Source organism: Lissotriton vulgaris, chromosome 8 (assembly GCF_964263255.1).
Source record: "Lissotriton vulgaris chromosome 8, aLisVul1.2, whole genome shotgun sequence".
Taxonomy (NCBI): Eukaryota; Metazoa; Chordata; class Amphibia; order Caudata; family Salamandridae; genus Lissotriton; species Lissotriton vulgaris.
In genome coordinates, this window is record NC_141696.1 from 1,530,275,043 (window position 1) to 1,530,300,353 (window position 25,311).

The window sequence follows — 25,311 nt, forward strand, 5'->3', positions numbered from 1 at the left end:
CATAGTCAAACCTGAAGGCAAGATAGGTGGAAGAAAGTTTAAAAGGAGGACAGAAAGCAAAGTCTATGTTGAATTGATCATTTTGTAGATCAGTTGATAAAAATGTTGATAGAGAAAAAAGTACTACAGCTGATTCCAAGACCTTTTTTGTTAGAAGCAAGGAACCTCTCAACTGTGCCGAAACTCGGGATTGAACCAGGGACCTTTAGATCTTCAGTCTAACGCTCTCCCAACTGAGCTATTTCGGCCTGCTTATAGCTGTGGTCTTCATACTTTAATTTAAACCATTTAACGAAATAGATGCAGGACCTGGATTTTTAACCTCATATGGTAGAGATATGTTTTAAGGAGTCCTGTATCATTCTGCAATTAACTGGTGCAATGGGTAAATAATATTTTTGGGATCCAGGTTAGGTAATTTTTTATTTTTAACTCCGAATGGACTAGCACTATATTACCCAGACGTATTTGGCATGAGTAGGTAAGCAATGTCATCTGACTACTGACATCTGTGTTCAAGGGGAAGTGGAATGTGATGCAGACAAGAGTTTACTTTACAAAAAAGGACGAAATGGGAAACATTCATAGTCAAACCTGAAGGCAAGATAGGTGGAAGAAAGTTGAAAAGGAGTACAGAAAGCAATGTCTATGTTGAATTGATCATTTTGTAGATCAGTTGATAAAAATGTCGATAGAGAAAAAGTACTACAGCTGATTCCAAGACCTATTTTGCTAGAAGCAAGGAACCTCTCAACTCTGCCGAAACCCGGGATTGAACCACGGAACTTTAGATCTTCAGTCTAACGCTCTCCCAACTGAGCTATTTCGGCCTGCTTTTTTCTGTGGTCTTCATACTTTAATTTGAACCATTTAACAAAATAGATGGAGGACCTGGATTTTTAACCTCATATGGTAGAGATATGTTTTAAGGAGTCCTGTATCATTCCGCAATTAACAGGTGCAATGGGTAAATAGCATTTTTGGGATCCAGGTTAGGTAATTGTTTTTTTAACTCTGAATGGACTAGCACTATATTACCCAGAAATATTTGGCATGAGTAGGTAAGCAATGTCATCTGACTACTGACATCTGTGTTCAAGGGGAAGTGGAAGGTAATGCAGACAAGAGTTTACTTTACAAAAAAGCATGAAATGGGAAATATTCATTGTCAAACCTGAAGGTAAGAGAGGTGGAAGCAAGTTTAGAAGGAGGACATAAAGCAAAGTCTATGTTAAATTGATTGTGTTGTAAATCAGTTGGAAAAAATTTGATGAATAGAGAAAAAGTACTACAGCTGATTCCAAGACCTATTTTGTTAGAAGCAAGGAACCTCTCGACTGTGCCGAAACCCAGGATTGAACCAGGGACCTTTAGATCTTCAGTCTAACGCTCTCCCAACTGAGCTGTTTCGGCCTTCTGATAACTGTGGTCTTCATACTCTAATTTGAACCATTTAACAAAATAGATGCAGGAACTGGATTTTTAAACTCATATGGTAGAGATATGTTTTAAGGAGTCCTGTATCATTCCCCCGTTAACTGGTGCAATGGGTAAATAGCATTTTTGGGATCCAGGTTAGGTAGTTGTTTTTTTAACTCTGAATGGACTAGCACTATATTACCCAGATATATTTGGCATGAGTAGGTAAGCAATGTCATCTGACTACTGACATCTGTGTTTAAGGGGAAGTGGAATGTGATGTAGACAAGAGTTTACTTTACAAAAAAGGACGAAATGGGAAACATTCATAGTCAAACCTGAAGGCAAGATAGGTGGAAGAAAGTTTAAAAGGAGGATAGAAAGCAAAGTCTATGTTGAATTGATCATTTTGTAGATCAGTTGATAAAAATGTTGATAGAGAAAAAAGTACTACAGCTGATTCCAAGACCTATTTTGTTAGAAGCAAGGAACCTCTCAACTGTGCCGAAACTCGGGATTGAACCAGGGACCTTTAGATCTTCAGTCTAACGCTCTCCCAACTGAGCTATTTCGGCCTGCTTATAGCTGTGGTCTTCATACTTTAATTTAAACCATTTAACGAAATAGATGCAGGACCTGGATTTTTAACCTCATATGGTAGAGATATGTTTTAAGGAGTCCTGTATCATTCTGCAATTAACTGGTGCAATGGGTAAATAATATTTTTGGGATCCAGGTTAGGTCATTTTTTTTTAACTCCGAATGGACTAGCACTATATTACCCAGACGTATTTGGCATGAGTAGGTAAGCAATGTCATCTGACAACTGACATCTGTGTTCAAGGGGTAGTGGAAGGTAATGCAGACAAGAGTTCACTTTACAAAAAAGCATGAAATGGGAAATATTCATTGTCAAACCTGAAGGTAAGAGAGGTGGAAGCAAGTTTAGAAGGAGGACATAAAGCAAAGTCTATGTTAAATAGATTGTGTTGTAGATCAGTTGGAAATCTTTGATGAATAGAGAAAAAGTACTACAGCTGATTCCAAGACCTATTTTGTTAGAAGCAAGGAACCTCTCAACTGTGCCGAAACCCGGGATTGAACCAGGGACCTTTAGATCTTCAGTCTAACGCTCTCCCAACTGAGCTATTTCGGCCTTCTGATAGCTGGGGTCTTCATACTTTAATTTGAACCATTTAACAAAATAGATGCAGGACCTGGATTTTTAACCTCATATGGTAGAGATATGTTTTAAGGAGTCCTGTATCATTCCGCAGTTAACTGGTGTAATGGGTAAATAGCATTTTTCGGATCCAGGTTAGGTAGTTGTTTTTTTAACTCTGAATGGACTAGCACTATATTACCCAAATATATTTGGCATGAGTAGGTAAGCAATGTCATCTGACTACTGACATCTGTGTTCAAGGGGAAGTGGAATGTGATGCAGACAAGAGTTTACTTTACAAAAAAGGACGAAATGGGAAACATTCATAGTCAAACCTGAAGGCAAGATAGGCGGAAGAAAGTTTGAAAGGAGGACAGAAAGCAATGTCTATGTTGAATTGATCATTTTGTAGATCAGTTAATAAAAATGTCGATAGAGAAAAAGTACTACAGCTGATTCCAAGACCTATTTTGCTAGAAGCAAGGAACCTCTCAACTGTGCCGAAACTCGGGATTGAACCAGGGACCTTTAGATCTTCAGTCTAACGCTCTCCCAACTGAGCTATTTCGGCCTGCTTATAGTTGTGGTCTTCATACTTTAATTTAAACCATTTAACGAAATAGATGCAGGACCTGGATTTTTAACCTCATATGGTAGAGATATGTTTTAAGGAGTCCTGTATCATTCTGCAATTAACTGGTGCAATGGGTAAATAATATTTTTGGGATCCAGGTTAGGTCATTTTTGTTTTTTAACTCCGAATGGACTAGCACTATATTACCCAGACGTATTTGGCATGAGTAGGTAAGCAATGTCATCTGACTACTGACATCTGTGTTCAAGGGGTAGTGGAAGGTAATGCAGACAAGAGTTCACTTTACAAAAAAGCATGAAATGGGAAATATTCATTGTCAAACCTGAAGGTAAGAGAGGTGGAAGCAAGTTTAGAAGGAGGACATAAAGCAAAGTCTATGTTAAATTGATTGTGTTGTAGATCAGTTGGAAAACTTTGATGAATAGAGAAAAAGTACTACAGCTGATTCCAAGACCTATTTTGTTAGAAGCAAGGAACCTCTCAACTGTGCGGAAACCCGGGATTGAACCAGGGACCTTTAGATCTTCAGTCTAACGCTCTCCTAACTGAGCTATTTCGGCCTGCTTATAACTGTGGTCTTCATACTTTAATTTAAACCATTTAACAAAATAGATGCAGGACCTGGATTTTGAACCTCATATGGTAGAGATATGTTTTAAGGAGTCCTGTATCATTCCGCAATTAACTGGTGCAATGGGTAAATAGCATTTTTGGGATCCAGGTTAGGTAGTTGTTTTTTTAACTCTGAATGGACTAGCACTATATTACCCAGAAATATTTGGCATGAGTAGGTAAGCAATGTCATCTGACTACTGACATCTGTGTTCAAGCTGAAGTGGAATGTGATGCAGACAAGAGTTTACTTTACAAAAAAGGACGAAATGGGAAACATTCATAGTCAAACCTGAAGGCAAGATAGGTGGAAGAAAGTTTAAAAGGAGGACAGAAAGCAACGTCTATGTTGAATTGATCATTTTGTAGATCAGTTGATAAAAATGTTGATAGAGAAAAAAGTACTACAGCTGATTCCAAGACCTATTTTGCTAGAAGCAAGGAACCTCTCAACTGTGCCTAACCCCGGGATTGAACCAGGGACCTTTAGATCTTCAGTCTAACGCTCTCCCAACTGAGCTATTTCGGCTTGCTTATATCCATGGTCTTCATACTTTAATTTAAACCATTTAACAAAATAGATGCAGGACCTGGATTTTAAACCTCATATGGTAGAGATATGTTTTAAGGAGTCCTGTATCATTCCGCAATTAACTGGTGCAATGGGTAAATAGCATTTTTGGGATCCAGGTTAGGTAGTTGTTTTTTTAACTCTGAATGGACTAGCACTATATTACCCAGATATATTTGGCATGAGTAGGTAAGCAATGTCATCTGACTACTGACATCTGTGTTCAAGGGGAAGTGGAAGGTAATGCAGACAAGAGTTTACTTTACAAAAAAGCATGCAATGGGAAATATTCATTGTCAAACCTGAAGGTAAGAGAGGTGGAAGCAAGTTTAGAAGGGGGACATAAAGCAAAGTCTATGTTAAATTGATTGTGATGAAGATCAGTTGGAAAAAATTTGATGAATAGAGGAGAAGTACTACAGCTTATTCCAAGACCTATTGTGTTAGAAGCAAGGAACCTCTCAACTGTGCCGAAACCCGGGATTGAACCAGGGACCTTTAGATCTTCAGTCTAACGCTCTCCCAACTGAGCTATTTCGGCCTTCTGATAGCTGGGGTCTTCATACTTTAATTTGAACCATTTAACAAAATAGATGCAGGACCTGGATTTTTAACCTCATATGGTAGAGATATGTTTTAAGGAGTCCTGTATCATTCCGCAATTAACAGGTGCAATGGGTAAATAGCATTTTTGGTATCCAGGTTAGGTAGTTGTTTTTTTAACTCTGAATGGACTAGCACTATATTACCCAGATATATTTGGCATGAGTAGGTAAGCAATGTCATCTGGCTACTGACATCTGTGTTCAAGGGGAAGTGGAAGGTAATGCAGACAAGAGTTTACTTTACAAAAAAGCATGAAATGGGAAATATTCATTGTCAAACCTGAAGGTAAGAGAAGTGGAAGCAACTTTAGAAGGAGGACATAAAGCAAAGTCTATGTTAAATTGATTGTGTTGTAGATCATTTAGAAAAAATTTGATGAATAGAGAAAAAGTACTACAACTGATTCCAAGACCTATTTTGTTAGAAGCAAGGAACCTCTCAACTGTGCCAAAACCCGGGATTGAACCAGGGACCTTTAGATCTTCAGTCTAACGCTCTCCCAACTGAGCTATTTCGGCCTTCTGATAATTGGGGTCTTCATACTTTAATTTGAACCATTTACCAAAATAGATGCAGGAACTGGATTTTTAAACTCATATGGTAGAGATATGTTTTAAGGAGTCCTGTATCATTCCCCAGTTAACTGGTGCAATGGGTAAATAGCATTTTTGGGATCCAGGTTAGGTAGTTGTTTTTTTAACTCTGAATGGACTAGCACTATATTACCCAGATATATTTGGCATGAGTAGGTAAGCAATGTCATCTGACTACTGACATCTGTGTTCAAGGGGAAGTGGAATGTGATGCAGACAAGAGTTTACTTTACAAAAAAGGACAAAATGGGAAACATTCATAGTCAAACCTGAAGGCAAGATAGGTGGAAGAAAGTTTAAAAGGAGGACAGAAAGCAAAGTCTATGTTGAATTGATCATTTTGTAGATCAGTTGATAAAAATGTTGATAGAGAAAAAAGTACTACAGCTGATTCCAAGACCTATTTTGTTAGAAGCAAGGAACCTCTCAACTGTGACGAAACTCGGGATTGAACCAGGGACCTTTAGATCTTCAGTCTAACGCTCTCCCAACTGAGCTATTTCGGCCTGCTTATAGCTGTGGTCTTCATACTTTAATTTAAACCATTTAACAAAATAGATGCAGGACCTGGATTTTTAACCTCATATGGTAGAGATATGTTTTAAGGAGTCCTGTATCATTCTGCAATTAACTGGTGCAATGGGTAAATAATATTTTTGGGATCCAGGTTAGGTCATTTTTTTTTTTAACTCCGAATGGACTAGCACTATATTACCCAGACGTATTTGGCATGAGTAGGTAAGCAATGTCATCTGACTACTGACATCTGTGTTCAAGGGGTAGTGAAAGGTAATGCAGACAAGAGTTCACTTTACAAAAAAGCATGAAATGGGAAATATTCATTGCCAAACCTAAAGGTAAGAGAGGTGGAAGCAAGTTTAGAAGGAGGACATAAAGCAAAGTCTATGTTAAATTGATTGTGTTGTAGATCAGTTGGAAAACTTTGATGAATAGAGAAAAAGTACTACAGCTGATTCCAAGACCTATTTTGTTAGAAGCAAGGAACCTCTCAACTGTGCCGAAACCCGGGATTGAACCAGGGACCCTTAGATCTTCAGTCTAACGCTCTCCCAACTGAGCTATTTCAGCCTGCTTATATCTGTGGTCTTCATACTTTAATTTAAACCATTTAACAAAATAGATGGAGGACCTGGATTTTTAACCTCATATGGTAGAGATATGTTTTAAGGAGTCCTGTATCATTCCGCAATTAACAGGTGCAATGGGTAAATAGCATTTTTGGGATCCAGGTTAGGTAGTTGTTTTTTTAACTCTGAATGGACTAGCACTATATTACCCAGAAATATTTGGCATGAGTAGGTAAGCAATGTCATCTGACTACTGACATCTGTGTTCAAGGGGAAGTGGAATGTAATGCAGACAAGAGTTTACTTTACAAAAAAGCATGAAATGGGAAATATTCATTGTCAAACCTGAAGGTAAGAGAGGTGGAAGCAAGTTTAGAAGGAGGACATAAAGCAAAGTCTATGTTAAATTGATTGTGTTGTAAATCAGTTGGAAAAAATTTGATGAATAGAGAAAAAGTACTACAGCTGATTCCAAGACCTATTTTGTTAGAAGCAAGGAACCTCTCATCTGTGACGAAACTCGGGATTGAACCAGGGACCTTTAGATCTTCAGTCTACCGCTCTCCCAACTGAGCTATTTTGGCCTGCTTATAGCTGTGGTCTTCATACTTTAATTTAAACCATTTAACAAAATAGATGCAGGACCTGGATTTTTAACCTCATATGGTAGAGATATGTTTTAAGGAGTCCTGTATCATTCTGCAATTAACTGGTGCAATGGGTAAATAATATTTTTGGGATCCAGGTTAGGTCATTTTTTTTTTAACTCCGAATGGACTAGCACTATATTACCCAGACGTATTTGGCATGAGTAGGTAAGCAATGTCATCTGACTACTGACATCTGTGTTCAAGGGGTAGTGGAAGGTAATGCAGATAAGAGTTCACTTTACAAAAAAGCATGAAATGGGAAATATTCATTGCCAAACCTAAAGGTAAGAGAGGTGGAAGCAAGTTTAGAAGGAGGACATAAAGCAAAGTCTATGTTAAATTGATTGTGTTGTAGATCAGTTGGAAAACTTTGATGAATAGAGAAAAAGTACTACAGCTGATTCCAAGACCTATTTTGTTAGAAGCAAGGAACCTCTCAACTGTGCCGAAACCCGGGATTGAACCAGGGACCCTTAGATCTTCAGTCTAACGCTCTCCCAACTGAGCTATTACAGCCTGCTTATATCTGTGGTCTTCATACTTTAATTTAAACCATTTAACAAAATAGATGGAGGACCTGGATTTTTAACCTCATATGGTAGATATATGTTTTAAGGAGTCCTGTATCATTCCGCAATTAACAGGTGCAATGGGTAAATAGCATTTTTGGGATCCAGGTTAGATAGTTGTTTTTTTAACTCTGAATGGACTAGCACTATATTACCCAGAAATATTTGGCATGAGTAGGTAAGCAATGTCATCTGACTACTGACATCTGTGTTCAAGGGGAAGTGGAAGGTAATGCAGACAAGAGTTTACTTTACAAAAAAGCATGAAATGGGAAATATTCATTGTCAAACCTGAAGGTAAGAGAGGTGGAAGCAAGTTTAGAAGGAGGACATAAAGCAAAGTCTATGTTAAATTGATTGTGTTGTAAATCAGTTGGAAAAAATTTGATGAATAGAGAAAAAGTACTACAGCTGATTCCAAGGCCTATTTTGTTAGAAGCAAGGAACCTCTCGACTGTGCCGAAACCCAGGATTGAACCAGGGACCTTTAGATCTTCAGTCTAAAGCTCTCCCAACTGAGCTATTTCGGCCTTCTGATAACTGTGGTCTTCATACTTTAATTTAAACCATTTAACGAAATAGATGCAGGACCTGGAATTTTAACCTCATATGGTAGAGATATGTTTTAAGGAGTCCTGTATCATTCCGCAATTAACTGGTGCAATGGGTAAATAATATTTTTGGGATCCAGGTTAGGTCATTTTTTTTTTTAACTCCGAATGGACTAGCACTATATTACCCAGACGTATTTGGCATGAGTAGGTAAGCAATGTCATCTGACTACTGACATCTGTGTTCAAGGGGAAGTGGAAGGTAATGCAGACAAGAGTTTACTTTACAAAAAAGCATGAAATGGGAAATATTCATTGTCAAACCTGAAGGTAAGAGAGGTGGAAGCAAGTTTAGAAGGAGGACATAAAGCAAAGTCTATGTTCAATTGATTGTGTTGTAGATCAGTTGGAAAACATTTGATGAATAGAGAAAAAGTACTACAGCTGATTCCAAGGCATGTTTTGTTAGAAGCAAGGAACCTCTCAACCGTGCCGAAACCCGGGATTGAACCAGGGACCTTTAGATGTTCAGTCTAGCGCTCTCCCAACTGAGCTATTTCGGCCTTCTGATAGCTGGGGTCTTCATACTTTAATTTGAACCATTTAACAAAATAGATGCAGGACCTGGATTTTTAACCTCATATGGTAGAGATATGTTTTAAGGAGTCCTGTATCATTCCGCAGTTAACTGGTGCAATGGGTAAATAGCATTTTTGGGATCCAGGTTAGGTACTTGTTTTTTTAACTCTGAATGGACTAGCACTATATTACCCAGATATATTTGGCATGAGTAGGTAAGCAATGTCATCTGACTACTGACATCTGTGTTCAAGGGGAAGTGGAATGTGATGCAGACAAGAGTTTACTTTACAAAAAAGGACGAAATGGGAAACATTCATAGTCAAACCTGAAGGCAAGATAGGTGGAAGAAAGTTTAAAAGGAGGACAGAAAGCAAAGTCTATGTTGAATTGATCATTTTGTAGATCAGCTGATAAAAATGTTGATAGAGAAAAAAGTACTACAGCTGATTCCAAGACCTATTTTGTTAGAAGCAAGGAACCTCTCAACTGTGCCGAAACCCGGGATTGAACCAGGGACCTTTAGATCTTCAGTCTAATGCTCTCCCAACTGAGCTATTTCGGCCTGCTTATATCTGCGGTCTTCATACTTTCATTTAAACCATTTAACAAAATAGATTCAGGACCTGGATTTTTAACCTCATATGGTAGAGATATGTTTTAAGGAGTCCTGTATCATTCCGCAATTAACTGGTGCAATGGGTAAATAGCATTTTTGGGATCCAGGTTAGGTAGTTGTTTTTTTAACTCTGAATGGACTAGCACTATATTACCCAGATATATTTGGCATGAGTAGGTAAGCAATGTCATCTGACTACTGACATCTGTGTTCAAGGGGAAGTGGAAGGTAATGCAGACAAGAGTTTACTTTACAAAAAAGCATGAAATGGGAAATATTCATTGTCAAACCTGAAGGTAAGAGAGGTGGAAGCAAGTTTAGAAGGAGGACATAAAGCAAAGTCTATGTTAAATTGATTGTGTTGTAGATCATTTAGAAAAAATTTGATGAATAGAGAAAAAGTACTACAGCTGATTCCAAGACCTATTTTGTTAGAAGCAAGGAACCTCTCAACTGTGCCGAAACCCGGGATTGAACCAGGGACCTTTTGATCTTCAGTCTAACGCTCTCCCAACTAAGCTATTTCGGCCTTCTGATAGTTGGGGTCTTCATACTTTAATTTGAACCATTTAACAAAATAGATGCAGGAACTGGATTTTTAAACTCATATGGTAGAGATATGTTTTAAGGAGTCCTGTATCATTCCCCTGTTAACTGGTGCAATGGGTAAATAGCATTTTTGGGATCCAGGTTAGGTAGTTGTTTTTTTAACTCTGAATGGACTAGCACTATATTACCCAGATATATTTGGCATGAGTAGGTAAGCAATGTCATCTGACTACTGACATCTGTGTTCAAGGGGAAGTGGAATGTGATGCAGACAAGAGTTTACTTTACAAAAAAGGACGAAATGGGAAACATTCATAGTCAAACCTGAAGGCAAGATAGGTGGAAGAAAGTTTAAAAGGAGGACAGAAAGCAAAGTCTATGTTGAATTGATCATTTTGTAGATCAGTTGATAAAAATGTTGATAGAGAAAAAAGTACTACAGCTGATTCCAAGACCTATTTTGTTAGAAGCAATATGGCTGAGATACCCGCCACCCCCTCTCAACACAATCCCCCAAAAGGAGGGAAACCGGAAACAGTTCTTAAAGTTTTTGGATGTGGGAGGGAGTGACCCTCCCGGCCGTATTTATTAAAACAAAAATTAAAACATTAAACGTTTCATGTTATGTACAATTTCATTATCACATTGCGATGTTTGGCTAACCTTAACATATTCTCTAATACAGAGGTTCTCCTAGCCGAACTAGCATCCTACAAAACATTCTCTAGAAACACTGAAATTGTACATCCTAACGTTTAAGGGCCAACGGCAAGGTCATAACCGGTGTCAAGATCCCTAACCAGACTTACCCCTCCCACTTGGGAGGGGCGACAGCACAGAGGCTTACCTCAAGTGCAACTACTAACAATTTCCCTTGACTTGACGGGGGCACTTAAGACTCGACGCCATTTAAAGGTCGTTCGAAGACTTGTGTGTGGTATCTGGAAGGTATCGTGGACCTCCCCCCACCCCACACAACTTACCGCATCTGCCGTCGCAGATGACACTGGCCCCGGGAAATTCCCCAGGAGGGGGCTGTAACCCCTCCTACAAAGGAAGGGGCCTTGACCGCCTTTCCTTTACTTCCGGCGACCCGCCCTTAGACGGGACCGCCTCCCCATTGAGGGGCCAATGGCCACCTCTCCCGAGCGCTCCCATCCGTGTTGGGTGACGCCCACTCATAGGGATCTACCAATTAGTGCTCACCGATCATGACCTTACCGCCTACCAAAAATAAATACGACAATTCTTACTCAAACCTAGGAACATTGGTCGCTACGACCCAAAGAACATGCTTAAAATGCAACACTACATCAAATCATTTTAATCGTAACAACTTACACGATATTCACCATACTTTATTATGATCAACAACAAACTGATACTTTCACAGCCTGTAAACGAAACGGAAAACATACTTATAACATTCACTTTATTGCACGATGACTTGCTGTCCTCAGGGGCTGGTGGGTGGGTCAAAATTGGCTCTTCGTTCTGTCCCGAGCTCACGGGTAGCGAGGAGGTGCAGCTTCGGAGCACAAGAACAAGAGGACGTCTTCTGGTCTTGCGTCTCTCTTTATCCGTCTTCAGGGCGGGCGAGAACCCGCCCCTGCCTGCCCCTAGGGCGGGGCTGGCTACGTCGGTGTCTAGGCCAGCCCACCCTAGGGCGGGAAAAAGCGCGCCCTGGCTACGCCGCTTCGGGCATACCAGCCGAGACGCGCCTCCCGCCCAAAAAATGGCTTCCCGGGGGGATCGAGGCACTCCGCCATACGTTCGGGGGGACCGAGTGGTCGCCCCTTTTCAGGAACCTCTCAACTGTGCCGAAACTCGGGATTGAACCAGGGACCTTTCATTCTTCAGTCTAACGCTCTCCCAACTGAGCTATTTCGGCCTGCTTATAGCTGTGGTCTTCATACTTTAATTTAAACCATTTAACGAAATAGATGCAGGACCTGGATTTTTAACCTCATATGGTAGAGATATGTTTTAAGGAGTCCTGTATCATTCTGCAATTAACTGGTGCAATAGGTAAATAATATTTTTGGGATCCAGGTTAGGCCATTTTTTTTTTTAACTCCGAATGGACTAGCACTATATTACCCAAATATATTTGGCATGAGTAGGTAAGCAATGTCATCTGACTACTGACATCTGTGTTCAAGGGGAAGTGGAATGTGATGCAGACAAGAGTTTACTTTACAAAAAAGGACGAAATGGGAAACATTCATAGTCAAACCTGAAGGCAAGATAGGTGGAAGAAAGTTTAAAAGGAGGACAGAAAGCAAAGTCTATGTTGAATTGATCATTTTGTAGATCAGTTGATAAAAATGTTGATAGAGAAAAAAGTACTACAGCTGATTCCAAGACATATTTTGTTAGAAGGAAGGAACCTCTCAACTGTGCCAAAACCCGGGATTGAACCAGGGACCTTTAGATCTTCAGTCTAATGCTCTCCCAACTGAGCTATTTCGGCCTGCTTATATCCGCGGTCTTCATACTTTAATTTAAACCTTTTAACAAAATAGATGCAGGACCTGGATTTTTAACCTCATATGGTAGAGATATGTTTTAAGGAGTCCTGTATCATTCCGCAATTAACTGGTGCAATGGGTAAATAGCATTTTTGGGATCCAGGTTAGGTAGTTGTTTTTTTAACTCTGAATGGACTAGCACTATATTACCCAGATATATTTGGCATGAGTAGGTAAGCAATGTCATCTGACTACTGACATCTGTGTTCAAGGGGAAGTGGAAGGTAATGCAGACAAGAGTTTACTTTACAAAAAAGCATGAAATGGGAAATATTCATTGTCAAACCTGAAGGTAAGAGAAGTGGAAGCAACTTTAGAAGGAGGACATAAAGCAAAGTCTATGTTAAATTGATTGTGTTGTAGATCATTTAGAAAAAATTTGATGAATAGAGAAAAAGTACTACAACTGATTCCAAGACCTATTTTGTTAGAAGCAAGGAACCTCTCAACTGTGCCAAAACCCGGGATTGAACCAGGGACCTTTAGATCTTCAGTCTAACGCTCTCCCAACTGAGCTATTTCGGCCTTCTGATAATTGGGGTCTTCATACTTTAATTTGAACCATTTACCAAAATAGATGCAGGAACTGGATTTTTAAACTCATATGGTAGAGATATGTTTTAAGGAGTCCTGTATCATTCCCCAGTTAACTGGTGCAATGGGTAAATAGCATTTTTGGGATCCAGGTTAGGTAGTTGTTTTTTTAACTCTGAATGGACTAGCACTATATTACCCAGATATATTTGGCATGAGTAGGTAAGCAATGTCATCTGACTACTGACATCTGTGTTCAAGGGGAAGTGGAATGTGATGCAGACAAGAGTTTACTTTACAAAAAAGGACAAAATGGGAAACATTCATAGTCAAACCTGAAGGCAAGATAGGTGGAAGAAAGTTTAAAAGGAGGACAGAAAGCAAAGTCTATGTTGAATTGATCATTTTGTAGATCAGTTGATAAAAATGTTGATAGAGAAAAAAGTACTACAGCTGATTCCAAGACCTATTTTGTTAGAAGCAAGGAACCTCTCAACTGTGACGAAACTCGGGATTGAACCAGGGACCTTTAGATCTTCAGTCTAACGCTCTCCCAACTGAGCTATTTCGGCCTGCTTATAGCTGTGGTCTTCATACTTTAATTTAAACCATTTAACAAAATAGATGCAGGACCTGGATTTTTAACCTCATATGGTAGAGATATGTTTTAAGGAGTCCTGTATCATTCTGCAATTAACTGGTGCAATGGGTAAATAATATTTTTGGGATCCAGGTTAGGTCATTTTTTTTTTTAACTCCGAATGGACTAGCACTATATTACCCAGACGTATTTGGCATGAGTAGGTAAGCAATGTCATCTGACTACTGACATCTGTGTTCAAGGGGTAGTGGAAGGTAATGCAGACAAGAGTTCACTTTACAAAAAAGCATGAAATGGGAAATATTCATTGCCAAACCTAAAGGTAAGAGAGGTGGAAGCAAGTTTAGAAGGAGGACATAAAGCAAAGTCTATGTTAAATTGATTGTGTTGTAGATCAGTTGGAAAACTTTGATGAATAGAGAAAAAGTACTACAGCTGATTCCAAGACCTATTTTGTTAGAAGCAAGGAACCTCTCAACTGTGCCGAAACCCGGGATTGAACCAGGGACCCTTAGATCTTCAGTCTAACGCTCTCCCAACTGAGCTATTTCAGCCTGCTTATATCTGTGGTCTTCATACTTTAATTTAAACCATTTAACAAAATAGATGGAGGACCTGGATTTTTAACCTCATATGGTAGAGATATGTTTTAAGGAGTCCTGTATCATTCCGCAATTAACAGGTGCAATGGGTAAATAGCATTTTTGGGATCCAGGTTAGGTAGTTGTTTTTTTAACTCTGAATGGACTAGCACTATATTACCCAGAAATATTTGGCATGAGTAGGTAAGCAATGTCATCTGACTACTGACATCTGTGTTCAAGGGGAAGTGGAAGGTAATGCAGACAAGAGTTTACTTTACAAAAAAGCATGAAATGGGAAATATTCATTGTCAAACCTGAAGGTAAGAGAGGTGGAAGCAAGTTTAGAAGGAGGACATAAAGCAAAGTCTATGTTAAATTGATTGTGTTGTAAATCAGTTGGAAAAAATTTGATGAATAGAGAAAAAGTACTACAGCTGATTCCAAGACCTATTTTGTTAGAAGCAAGGAACCTCTCAACTGTGACGAAACTCGGGATTGAACCAGGGACCTTTAGATCTTCAGTCTACCGCTCTCCCAACTGAGCTATTTTGGCCTGCTTATAGCTGTGGTCTTCATACTTTAATTTAAACCATTTAACAAAATAGATGCAGGACCTGGATTTTTAACCTCATATGGTAGAGATATGTTTTAAGGAGTCCTGTATCATTCTGCAATTAACTGGTGCAATGGGTAAATAATATTTTTGGGATCCAGGTTAGGTCATTTTTTTTTTTAACTCCGAATGGACTAGCACTATATTACCCAGACGTATTTGGCATGAGTAGGTAAGCAATGTCATCTGACTACTGACATCTGTGTTCAAGGGGAAGTGGAAGGTAATGCAGACAAGAGTTTACTTTACAAAAAAGCATGAAATGGGAAATATTCATTGTCAAACCTGAAGGTAAGAGAGGTGGAAGCAAGTTTAGAAGGAGGACATAAAGCAAAGTCTATGTTAAATTGATTGTGTTGTAGATCAGTTGGAAAAACTTTGATGAATAGAGAAAAAGTACTACAACTGATTCCAAGACATGTTTTGTTAGAAGCAAGGAACCTCTCAACCGTGCCGAAACCCGGGATTGAACCAGGGACCTTTAGATCTTCAGTCTAGCGCTCTCCCAACTGAGCTATTTCGGCCTTCTGATATCTGGGGTCTTCATACTTTAATTTGAACCATTTAACAAAATAGATGCAGGACCTGGATTTTTAACCTCATATGGTAGAGATATAGTTTAAGGAGTCCTGTATCATTCCGCAGTTAACTGGTGCAATGGGTAAATAGCATTTTTGGGATCCAGGTTAGGTAGCTGTTTTTTTAACTCTGAATGGACTAGCACTATATTACCCAGATATATTTGGCATGAGTAGGTAAGCAATGTCATCTGACTACTGACATCTGTGTTCAAGGGGAAGTGGAATGTGATGCAGACAAGAGTTTACTTTACAAAAAAGGACGAAATGGGAAACATTCATAGTCAAACCTGAAGGCAAGATAGGTGGAAGAAAGTTTAAAAGGAGGACAGAAAGCAAAGTCTATGTTGAATTGATCATTTTGTAGATCAGTTGATAAAAATGTTGATAGAGAAAAAAGTACTACAGCTGATTCCAAGACCTATTTTGTTAGAAGCAAGGAACCTCTCAACTGTGCCGAAACCCGGGATTGAACCAGGGACCTTTAGATCTTCAGTCTAATGCTCTCCCAACTGAGCTATTTCGGCCTGCTTATTTCCGCGGTCTTCATACTTTAATTTAAACCATTTAACAAAATAGATGCAGGACCTGGATTTTTAACCTCATATGGTAGAGATATGTTTTAAGGAGTCCTGTATCATTCCGCAATTAACTGGTGCAATGGGTAAATAGCATTTTTGGGATCCAGGTTAGGTAGTTGTTTTTTTAACTCTGAATGGACTAGCACTATATTACCCAGATATATTTGGCATGAGTAGGTAAGCAATGTCATCTGACTACTGACATCTGTGTTCAAGGGGAAGTGGAAGGTAATGCAGACAAGAGTTTACTTTACAAAAAAGCATGAAATGGGAAATATTCATTGTCAAACCTGAAGGTAAGAGAGGTGGAAGCAAGTTTAGAAGGAGGACATAAAGCAAAGTCTATGTTAAATTGATTGTGTTGTAGATCATTTAGAAAAAATTTGATGAATAGAGAAAAAGTACTACAGCTGATTCCAAGACCTATTTTGTTAGAAGCAAGGAACCTCTCAACTGTGCCGAAACCCGGGATTGAACCAGGGACCTTTAGATCTTCAGTCTAACGCTCTCCCAAATGAGCTATTTCGGCCTTCTGATAATTGGGGTCTTCATACTTTAATTTGAACCATTTAACAAAATAGATGCAGGAACTGGATTTTTAAATTCATATGGTAGAGATATGTTTTAAGGAGTCCTGTATCATTCCCCCGTTAACTGGTGCAATGGGTAAATAGCATTTTTGGGATCCAGGTTAGGTAGTTGTTTTTTTAACTCTGAATGGACTGGCACTATATTACCCAGATATATTTGGCGTGAGTAGGTAAGCAATGTCATCTGACTACTGACATCTGTGTTCAAGGGGAAGTGGAATGTGATGCAGACAAGAGTTTACTTTACAAAAAAGGACGAAATGGGAAACATTCATAGTCAAACCTGAAGGCAAGATAGGTGGAAGAAAGTTTAAAAGGAGGACAGAAAGCAAAGTCTATGTTGAATTGATCATTTTGTAGATCAGTTGATAAAAATGTTGATAGAGAAAAAAGTACTACAGCTGATTCCAAGACCTTTTTTGTTAGAAGCAAGGAACCTCTCAACTGTGCCGAAACTCGGGATTGAACCAGGGACCTTTAGATCTTCAGTCTAACGCTCTCCCAACTGAGCTATTTCGGCCTGCTTATAGCTGTGGTCTTCATACTTTAATTTAAACCATTTAACGAAATAGATGCAGGACCTGGATTTTTAACCTCATATGGTAGAGATATGTTTTAAGGAGTCCTGTATCATTCTGCAATTAACTGGTGCAATGGGTAAATAATATTTTTGGGATCCAGGTTAGGTAATTTTTTATTTTTAACTCCGAATGGACTAGCACTATATTACCCAGACGTATTTGGCATGAGTAGGTAAGCAATGTCATCTGACTACTGACATCTGTGTTCAAGGGGAAGTGGAATGTGATGCAGACAAGAGTTTACTTTACAAAAAAGGACGAAATGGGAAACATTCATAGTCAAACCTGAAGGCAAGATAGGTGGAAGAAAGTTGAAAAGGAGTACAGAAAGCAATGTCTATGTTGAATTGATCATTTTGTAGATCAGTTGATAAAAATGTCGATAGAGAAAAAGTACTACAGCTGATTCCAAGACCTATTTTGCTAGAAGCAAGGAACCTCTCAACTCTGCCGAAACCCGGGATTGAACCAGGGAACTTTAGATCTTCAGTCTAACGCTCTCCCAACTGAGCTATTTCGGCCTGCTTTTTTCTGTGGTCTTCATACTTTAATTTGAACCATTTAACAAAATAGATGGAGGACCTGGATTTTTAACCTCATATGGTAGAGATATGTTTTAAGGAGTCCTGTATCATTCCGCAATTAACAGGTGCAATGGGTAAATAGCATTTTTGGGATCCAGGTTAGGTAATTGTTTTTTTAACTCTGAATGGACTAGCACTATATTACCCAGAAATATTTGGCATGAGTAGGTAAGCAATGTCATCTGACTACTGACATCTGTGTTCAAGGGGAAGTGGAAGGTAATGCAGACAAGAGTTTACTTTACAAAAAAGCATGAAATGGGAAATATTCATTGTCAAACCTGAAGGTAAGAGAGGTGGAAGCAAGTTTAGAAGGAGGACATAAAGCAAAGTCTATGTTAAATTGATTGTGTTGTAAATCAGTTGGAAAAAATTTGATGAATAGAGAAAAAGTACTACAGCTGATTCCAAGACCTATTTTGTTAGAAGCAAGGAACCTCTCGACTGTGCCGAAACCCAGGATTGAACCAGGGACCTTTAGATCTTCAGTCTAACGCTCTCCCAACTGAGCTGTTTCGGCCTTCTGATAACTGTGGTCTTCATACTCTAATTTGAACCATTTAACAAAATAGATGCAGGAACTGGATTTTTAAACTCATATGGTAGAGATATGTTTTAAGGAGTCCTGTATCATTCCCCCGTTAACTGGTGCAATGGGTAAATAGCATTTTTGGGATCCAGGTTAGGTAGTTGTTTTTTTAACTCTGAATGGACTAGCACTATATTACCCAGATATATTTGGCATGAGTAGGTAAGCAATGTCATCTGACTACTGACATCTGTGTTTAAGGGGAAGTGGAATGTGATGTAGACAAGAGTTTACTTTACAAAAAAGGACGAAATGGGAAACATTCATAGTCAAACCTGAAGGCAAGATAGGTGGAAGAAAGTTTAAAAGGAGGATAGAAAGCAAAGTCTATGTTGAATTGATCATTTTGTAGATCAGTTGATAAAAATGTTGATAGAGAAAAAAGTACTACAGCTGATTCCAAGACCTATTTTGTTAGAAGCAAGGAACCTCTCAACTGTGCCGAAACTCGGGATTGAACCAGGGACCTTTAGATCTTCAGTCTAACGCTCTCCCAACTGAGCTATTTCGGCCTGCTTATAGCTGTGGTCTTCATACTTTAATTTAAACCATTTAACGAAATAGATGCAGGACCTGGATTTTTAACCTCATATGGTAGAGATATGTTTTAAGGAGTCCTGTATCATTCTGCAATTAACTGGTGCAATGGGTAAATAATATTTTTGGGATCCAGGTTAGGTCATTTTTTTTTAACTCCGAATGGACTAGCACTATATTACCCAGACGTATTTGGCATGAGTAGGTAAGCAATGTCATCTGACAACTGACATCTGTGTTCAAGGGGTAGTGGAAGGTAATGCAGACAAGAGTTCACTTTACAAAAAAGCATGAAATGGGAAATATTCATTGTCAAACCTGAAGGTAAGAGAGGTGGAAGCAAGTTTAGAAGGAGGACATAAAGCAAAGTCTATGTTAAATAGATTGTGTTGTAGATCAGTTGGAAATCTTTGATGAATAGAGAAAAAGTACTACAGCTGATTCCAAGACCTATTTTGTTAGAAGCAAGGAACCTCTCAACTGTGCCGAAACCCGGGATTGAACCAGGGACCTTTAGATCTTCAGTCTAACGCTCTCCCAACTGAGCTATTTCGGCCTTCTGATAGCTGGGGTCTTCATACTTTAATTTGAACCATTTAACAAAATAGATGCAGGACCTGGATTTTTAACCTCATATGGTAGAGATATGTTTTAAGGAGTCCTGTATCATTCCGCAGTTAACTGGTGTAATGGGTAAATAGCATTTTTGGGATCCAGGTTAGGTAGTTGTTTTTTTAACTCTGAATGGACTAGCACTATATTACCCAAATATATTTGGCATGAGTAGGTAAGCAATGTCATCTGACTACTGACATCTGTGTTCAAGGGGAAGTGGAATGTGATGCAGACAAGAGTTTACTTTACAAAAAAGGACGAAATGGGAAACATTCATAGTCAAACCTGAAGGCAAGATAGGCGGAAGAAAGTTTGAAAGGAGGACAGAAAGCAATGTCTATGTTGAATTGATCATTTTGTAGATCAGTTAATAAAAATGTCGATAGAGAAAAAGTACTACAGCTGATTCCAAGACCTATTTTGCTAGAAGCAAGGAACCTCTCAACTGTGCCGAAACTCGGGATTGAACCAGGGACCTTTAGATCTTCAGTCTAACGCTCTCCCAACTGAGCTATTTCGGCCTGCTTATAGTTGTGGTCTTCATACTTTAATTTAAACCATTTAACGAAATAGATGCAGGACCTGGATTTTTAACCTCATATGGTAGAGATATGTTTTAAGGAGTCCTGTATCATTCTGCAATTAACTGGTGCAATGGGTAAATAATATTTTTGGGATCCAGGTTAGGTCATTTTTGTTTTTTAACTCCGAATGGACTAGCACTATATTACCCAGACGTATTTGGCATGAGTAGGTAAGCAATGTCATCTGACTACTGACATCTGTGTTCAAGGGGTAGTGGAAGGTAATGCAGACAAGAGTTCACTTTACAAAAAAGCATGAAATGGGAAATATTCATTGTCAAACCTGAAGGTAAGAGAGGTGGAAGCAAGTTTAGAAGGAGGACATAAAGCAAAGTCTATGTTAAATTGATTGTGTTGTAGATCAGTTGGAAAACTTTGATGAATAGAGAAAAAGTACTACAGCTGATTCCAAGACCTATTTTGTTAGAAGCAAGGAACCTCTCAACTGTGCGGAAACCCGGGATTGAACCAGGGACCTTTAGATCTTCAGTCTAACGCTCTCCTAACTGAGCTATTTCGGCCTGCTTATAACTGTGGTCTTCATACTTTAATTTAAACCATTTAACAAAATAGATGCAGGACCTGGATTTTGAACCTCATATGGTAGAGATATGTTTTAAGGAGTCCTGTATCATTCCGCAATTAACTGGTGCAATGGGTAAATAGCATTTTTGGGATCCAGGTTAGGTAGTTGTTTTTTTAACTCTGAATGGACTAGCACTATATTACCCAGAAATATTTGGCATGAGTAGGTAAGCAATGTCATCTGACTACTGACATCTGTGTTCAAGCTGAAGTGGAATGTGATGCAGACAAGAGTTTACTTTACAAAAAAGGACGAAATGGGAAACATTCATAGTCAAACCTGAAGGCAAGATAGGTGGAAGAAAGTTTAAAAGGAGGACAGAAAGCAACGTCTATGTTGAATTGATCATTTTGTAGATCAGTTGATAAAAATGTTGATAGAGAAAAAAGTACTACAGCTGATTCCAAGACCTATTTTGCTAGAAGCAAGGAACCTCTCAACTGTGCCTAACCCCGGGATTGAACCAGGGACCTTTAGATCTTCAGTCTAACGCTCTCCCAACTGAGCTATTTCGGCTTGCTTATATCCATGGTCTTCATACTTTAATTTAAACCATTTAACAAAATAGATGCAGGACCTGGATTTTAAACCTCATATGGTAGAGATATGTTTTAAGGAGTCCTGTATCATTCCGCAATTAACTGGTGCAATGGGTAAATAGCATTTTTGGGATCCAGGTTAGGTAGTTGTTTTTTTAACTCTGAATGGACTAGCACTATATTACCCAGATATATTTGGCATGAGTAGGTAAGCAATGTCATCTGACTACTGACATCTGTGTTCAAGGGGAAGTGGAAGGTAATGCAGACAAGAGTTTACTTTACAAAAAAGCATGCAATGGGAAATATTCATTGTCAAACCTGAAGGTAAGAGAGGTGGAAGCAAGTTTAGAAGGGGGACATAAAGCAAAGTCTATGTTAAATTGATTGTGATGAAGATCAGTTGGAAAAAATTTGATGAATAGAGGAGAAGTACTACAGCTTATTCCAAGACCTATTCTGTTAGAAGCAAGGAACCTCTCAACTGTGCCGAATCCCGGGATTGAACCAGGGACCTTTAGATCTTCAGTCTAACGCTCTCCCAACTGAGCTATTTCGGCCTTCTGATAGCTGGGGTCTTCATACTTTAATTTGAACCATTTAACAAAATAGATGCAGGACCTGGATTTTTAACCTCATATGGTAGAGATATGTTTTAAGGAGTCCTGTATCATTCCGCAATTAACAGGTGCAATGGGTAAATAGCATTTTTGGTATCCAGGTTAGGTAGTTGTTTTTTTAACTCTGAATGGACTAGCACTATATTACCCAGATATATTTGGCATGAGTAGGTAAGCAATGTCATCTGGCTACTGACATCTGTGTTCAAGGGGAAGTGGAAGGTAATGCAGACAAGAGTTTACTTTACAAAAAAGCATGAAATGGGAAATATTCATTGTCAAACCTGAAGGTAAGAGAGGTGGAAGCAAGTTTAGAAGGAGGACATAAAGCAAAGTCTATGTTAAATTGATTTTGTTGTAGATCAGTTGGAAAAACTTTGATGAATAGAGAAAAAGTACTACAACTGATTCCAAGACATGTTTTGTTAGAAGCAAGGAACCTCTCAACCGTGCCGAAACCCAGGATTGAACCAGGGACCTTTAGATCTTCAGTCTAACGCTCTCCCAACTGAGCTATTTCGGCCTTCTGATAGCTGGGGTCTTCATACTTTAATTTGAACCATTTAACAAAATAGATGCAGGACCTGGATTTTTAACCTCATATGGTAGAGATATGTTTTAAGGAGTCCTGTATCATTCCGCAGTTAACTGGTGCAATGGGTAAATAGCATTTTTGGGATCCAGGTTAGGTAGCTGTTTTTTTAACTCTGAATGGACTAGCACTATATTACCCAGATATATTTGGCATGAGTAGGTAAGCAATGTCATCTGACTACTGACATCTGTGTTCAAGGGGAAGTGGAATGTGATGCAGACAAGAGTTTACTTTACAAAAAAGGACGAAATGGGAAACATTCATAGTCAAACCTGAAGGCAAGATAGGTGGAAGAAAGTTTAAAAGGAGGACAGAAAGCAAAGTCTATGTTGAATTGATCATTTTGTAGATCAGTTGATAAAAATGTTGATAGAGAAAAAAGTACTACAGCTGATTCCAAGACATATTTTGTTAGAAGGAAGGAACCTCTCAACTGTGCCAAAACCCGGGATTGAACCAGGGACCTTTAGATCTTCAGTCTAATGCTCTCCCAACTGAGCTATTTCGGCCTGCTTATATCCGCGGTCTTCATACTTTAATTTAAACCATTTAACAAAATAGATGCAGGACCTGGATTTTTAACCTCATATGGTAGAGATATGTTTTAAGGAGTCCTGTATCATTCCGCAATTAACTGGTGCAATGGGTAAATAGCATTTTTGGGATCCAGGTTAGGTAGTTGTTTTTTTAACTCTGAATGGACTAGCACTATATTACCCAGATATATTTGGCATGAGTAGGTAAGCAATGTCATCTGACTACTGACATCTGTGTTCAAGGGGAAGTGGAAGGTAATGCAGACAAGAGTTTACTTTACAAAAAAGCATGAAATGGGAAATATTCATTGTCAAACCTGAAGGTAAGAGAAGTGGAAGCAACTTTAGAAGGAGGACATAAAGCAAAGTCTATGTTAAATTGATTGTGTTGTAGATCATTTAGAAAAAATTTGATGAATAGAGAAAAAGTACTACAACTGATTCCAAGACCTATTTTGTTAGAAGCAAGGAACCTCTCAACTGTGCCAAAACCCGGGATTGAACCAGGGACCTTTAGATCTTCAGTCTAACGCTCTCCCAACTGAGCTATTTCGGCCTTCTGATAATTGGGGTCTTCATACTTTAATTTGAACCATTTACCAAAATAGATGCAGGAACTGGATTTTTAAACTCATATGGTAGAGATATGTTTTAAGGAGTCCTGTATCATTCCCCAGTTAACTGGTGCAATGGGTAAATAGCATTTTTGGGATCCAGGTTAGGTAGTTGTTTTTTTAACTCTGAATGGACTAGCACTATATTACCCAGATATATTTGGCATGAGTAGGTAAGCAATGTCATCTGACTACTGACATCTGTGTTCAAGGGGAAGTGGAATGTGATGCAGACAAGAGTTTACTTTACAAAAAAGGACAAAATGGGAAACATTCATAGTCAAACCTGAAGGCAAGATAGGTGGAAGAAAGTTTAAAAGGAGGACAGAAAGCAAAGTCTATGTTGAATTGATCATTTTGTAGATCAGTTGATAAAAATGTTGATAGAGAAAAAAGTACTACAGCTGATTCCAAGACCTATTTTGTTAGAAGCAAGGAACCTCTCAACTGTGACGAAACTCGGGATTGAACCAGGGACCTTTAGATCTTCAGTCTAACGCTCTCCCAACTGAGCTATTTCGGCCTGCTTATAGCTGTGGTCTTCATACTTTAATTTAAACCATTTAACAAAATAGATGCAGGACCTGGATTTTTAACCTCATATGGTAGAGATATGTTTTAAGGAGTCCTGTATCATTCTGCAATTAACTGGTGCAATGGGTAAATAATATTTTTGGGATCCAGGTTAGGTCATTTTTTTTTTTAACTCCGAATGGACTAGCACTATATTACCCAGACGTATTTGGCATGAGTAGGTAAGCAATGTCATCTGACTACTGACATCTGTGTTCAAGGGGTAGTGAAAGGTAATGCAGACAAGAGTTCACTTTACAAAAAAGCATGAAATGGGAAATATTCATTGCCAAACCTAAAGGTAAGAGAGGTGGAAGCAAGTTTAGAAGGAGGACATAAAGCAAAGTCTATGTTAAATTGATTGTGTTGTAGATCAGTTGGAAAACTTTGATGAATAGAGAAAAAGTACTACAGCTGATTCCAAGACCTATTTTGTTAGAAGCAAGGAACCTCTCAACTGTGCCGAAACCCGGGATTGAACCAGGGACCCTTAGATCTTCAGTCTAACGCTCTCCCAACTGAGCTATTTCAGCCTGCTTATATCTGTGGTCTTCATACTTTAATTTAAACCATTTAACAAAATAGATGGAGGACCTGGATTTTTAACCTCATATGGTAGAGATATGTTTTAAGGAGTCCTGTATCATTCCGCAATTAACAGGTGCAATGGGTAAATAGCATTTTTGGGATCCAGGTTAGGTAGTTGTTTTTTTAACTCTGAATGGACTAGCACTATATTACCCAGAAATATTTGGCATGAGTAGGTAAGCAATGTCATCTGACTACTGACATCTGTGTTCAAGGGGAAGTGGAATGTAATGCAGACAAGAGTTTACTTTACAAAAAAGCATGAAATGGGAAATATTCATTGTCAAACCTGAAGGTAAGAGAGGTGGAAGCAAGTTTAGAAGGAGGACATAAAGCAAAGTCTATGTTAAATTGATTGTGTTGTAAATCAGTTGGAAAAAATTTGATGAATA

At 38.7% G+C, this 25,311-nt stretch overlaps 8 non-coding genes across 8 annotated transcripts; all 8 read right to left on the minus strand.

The window, feature by feature from the left end:
* Positions 1-2,502: 2,502 nt before the first annotated feature.
* Positions 2,503-2,575, minus strand: TRNAF-GAA (transfer RNA phenylalanine (anticodon GAA)). Its single transcript has one exon. It is a non-coding gene; the product is annotated as a tRNA-Phe (tRNA).
* Positions 2,576-4,830: 2,255 nt separating this feature from the next.
* Positions 4,831-4,903, minus strand: TRNAF-GAA (transfer RNA phenylalanine (anticodon GAA)). The gene has a single exon. It is a non-coding gene; the product is annotated as a tRNA-Phe (tRNA).
* Positions 4,904-5,413: 510 nt separating this feature from the next.
* On the minus strand, positions 5,414-5,486 carry TRNAF-GAA (transfer RNA phenylalanine (anticodon GAA)). The gene has a single exon. It is a non-coding gene; the product is annotated as a tRNA-Phe (tRNA).
* A 4,004-nt stretch (positions 5,487-9,490) lies between these two features.
* On the minus strand, positions 9,491-9,563 carry TRNAF-GAA (transfer RNA phenylalanine (anticodon GAA)). Its single transcript has one exon. It is a non-coding gene; the product is annotated as a tRNA-Phe (tRNA).
* A 3,586-nt stretch (positions 9,564-13,149) lies between these two features.
* On the minus strand, positions 13,150-13,222 carry TRNAF-GAA (transfer RNA phenylalanine (anticodon GAA)). The gene has a single exon. It is a non-coding gene; the product is annotated as a tRNA-Phe (tRNA).
* Positions 13,223-16,061: 2,839 nt separating this feature from the next.
* TRNAF-GAA (transfer RNA phenylalanine (anticodon GAA)) lies at positions 16,062-16,134 on the minus strand. The gene has a single exon. It is a non-coding gene; the product is annotated as a tRNA-Phe (tRNA).
* Positions 16,135-19,552: 3,418 nt separating this feature from the next.
* On the minus strand, positions 19,553-19,625 carry TRNAF-GAA (transfer RNA phenylalanine (anticodon GAA)). The gene has a single exon. It is a non-coding gene; the product is annotated as a tRNA-Phe (tRNA).
* Positions 19,626-23,627: 4,002 nt separating this feature from the next.
* Positions 23,628-23,700, minus strand: TRNAF-GAA (transfer RNA phenylalanine (anticodon GAA)). Its single transcript has one exon. It is a non-coding gene; the product is annotated as a tRNA-Phe (tRNA).
* Between the last annotated feature and the right edge of the window lie 1,611 nt (positions 23,701-25,311).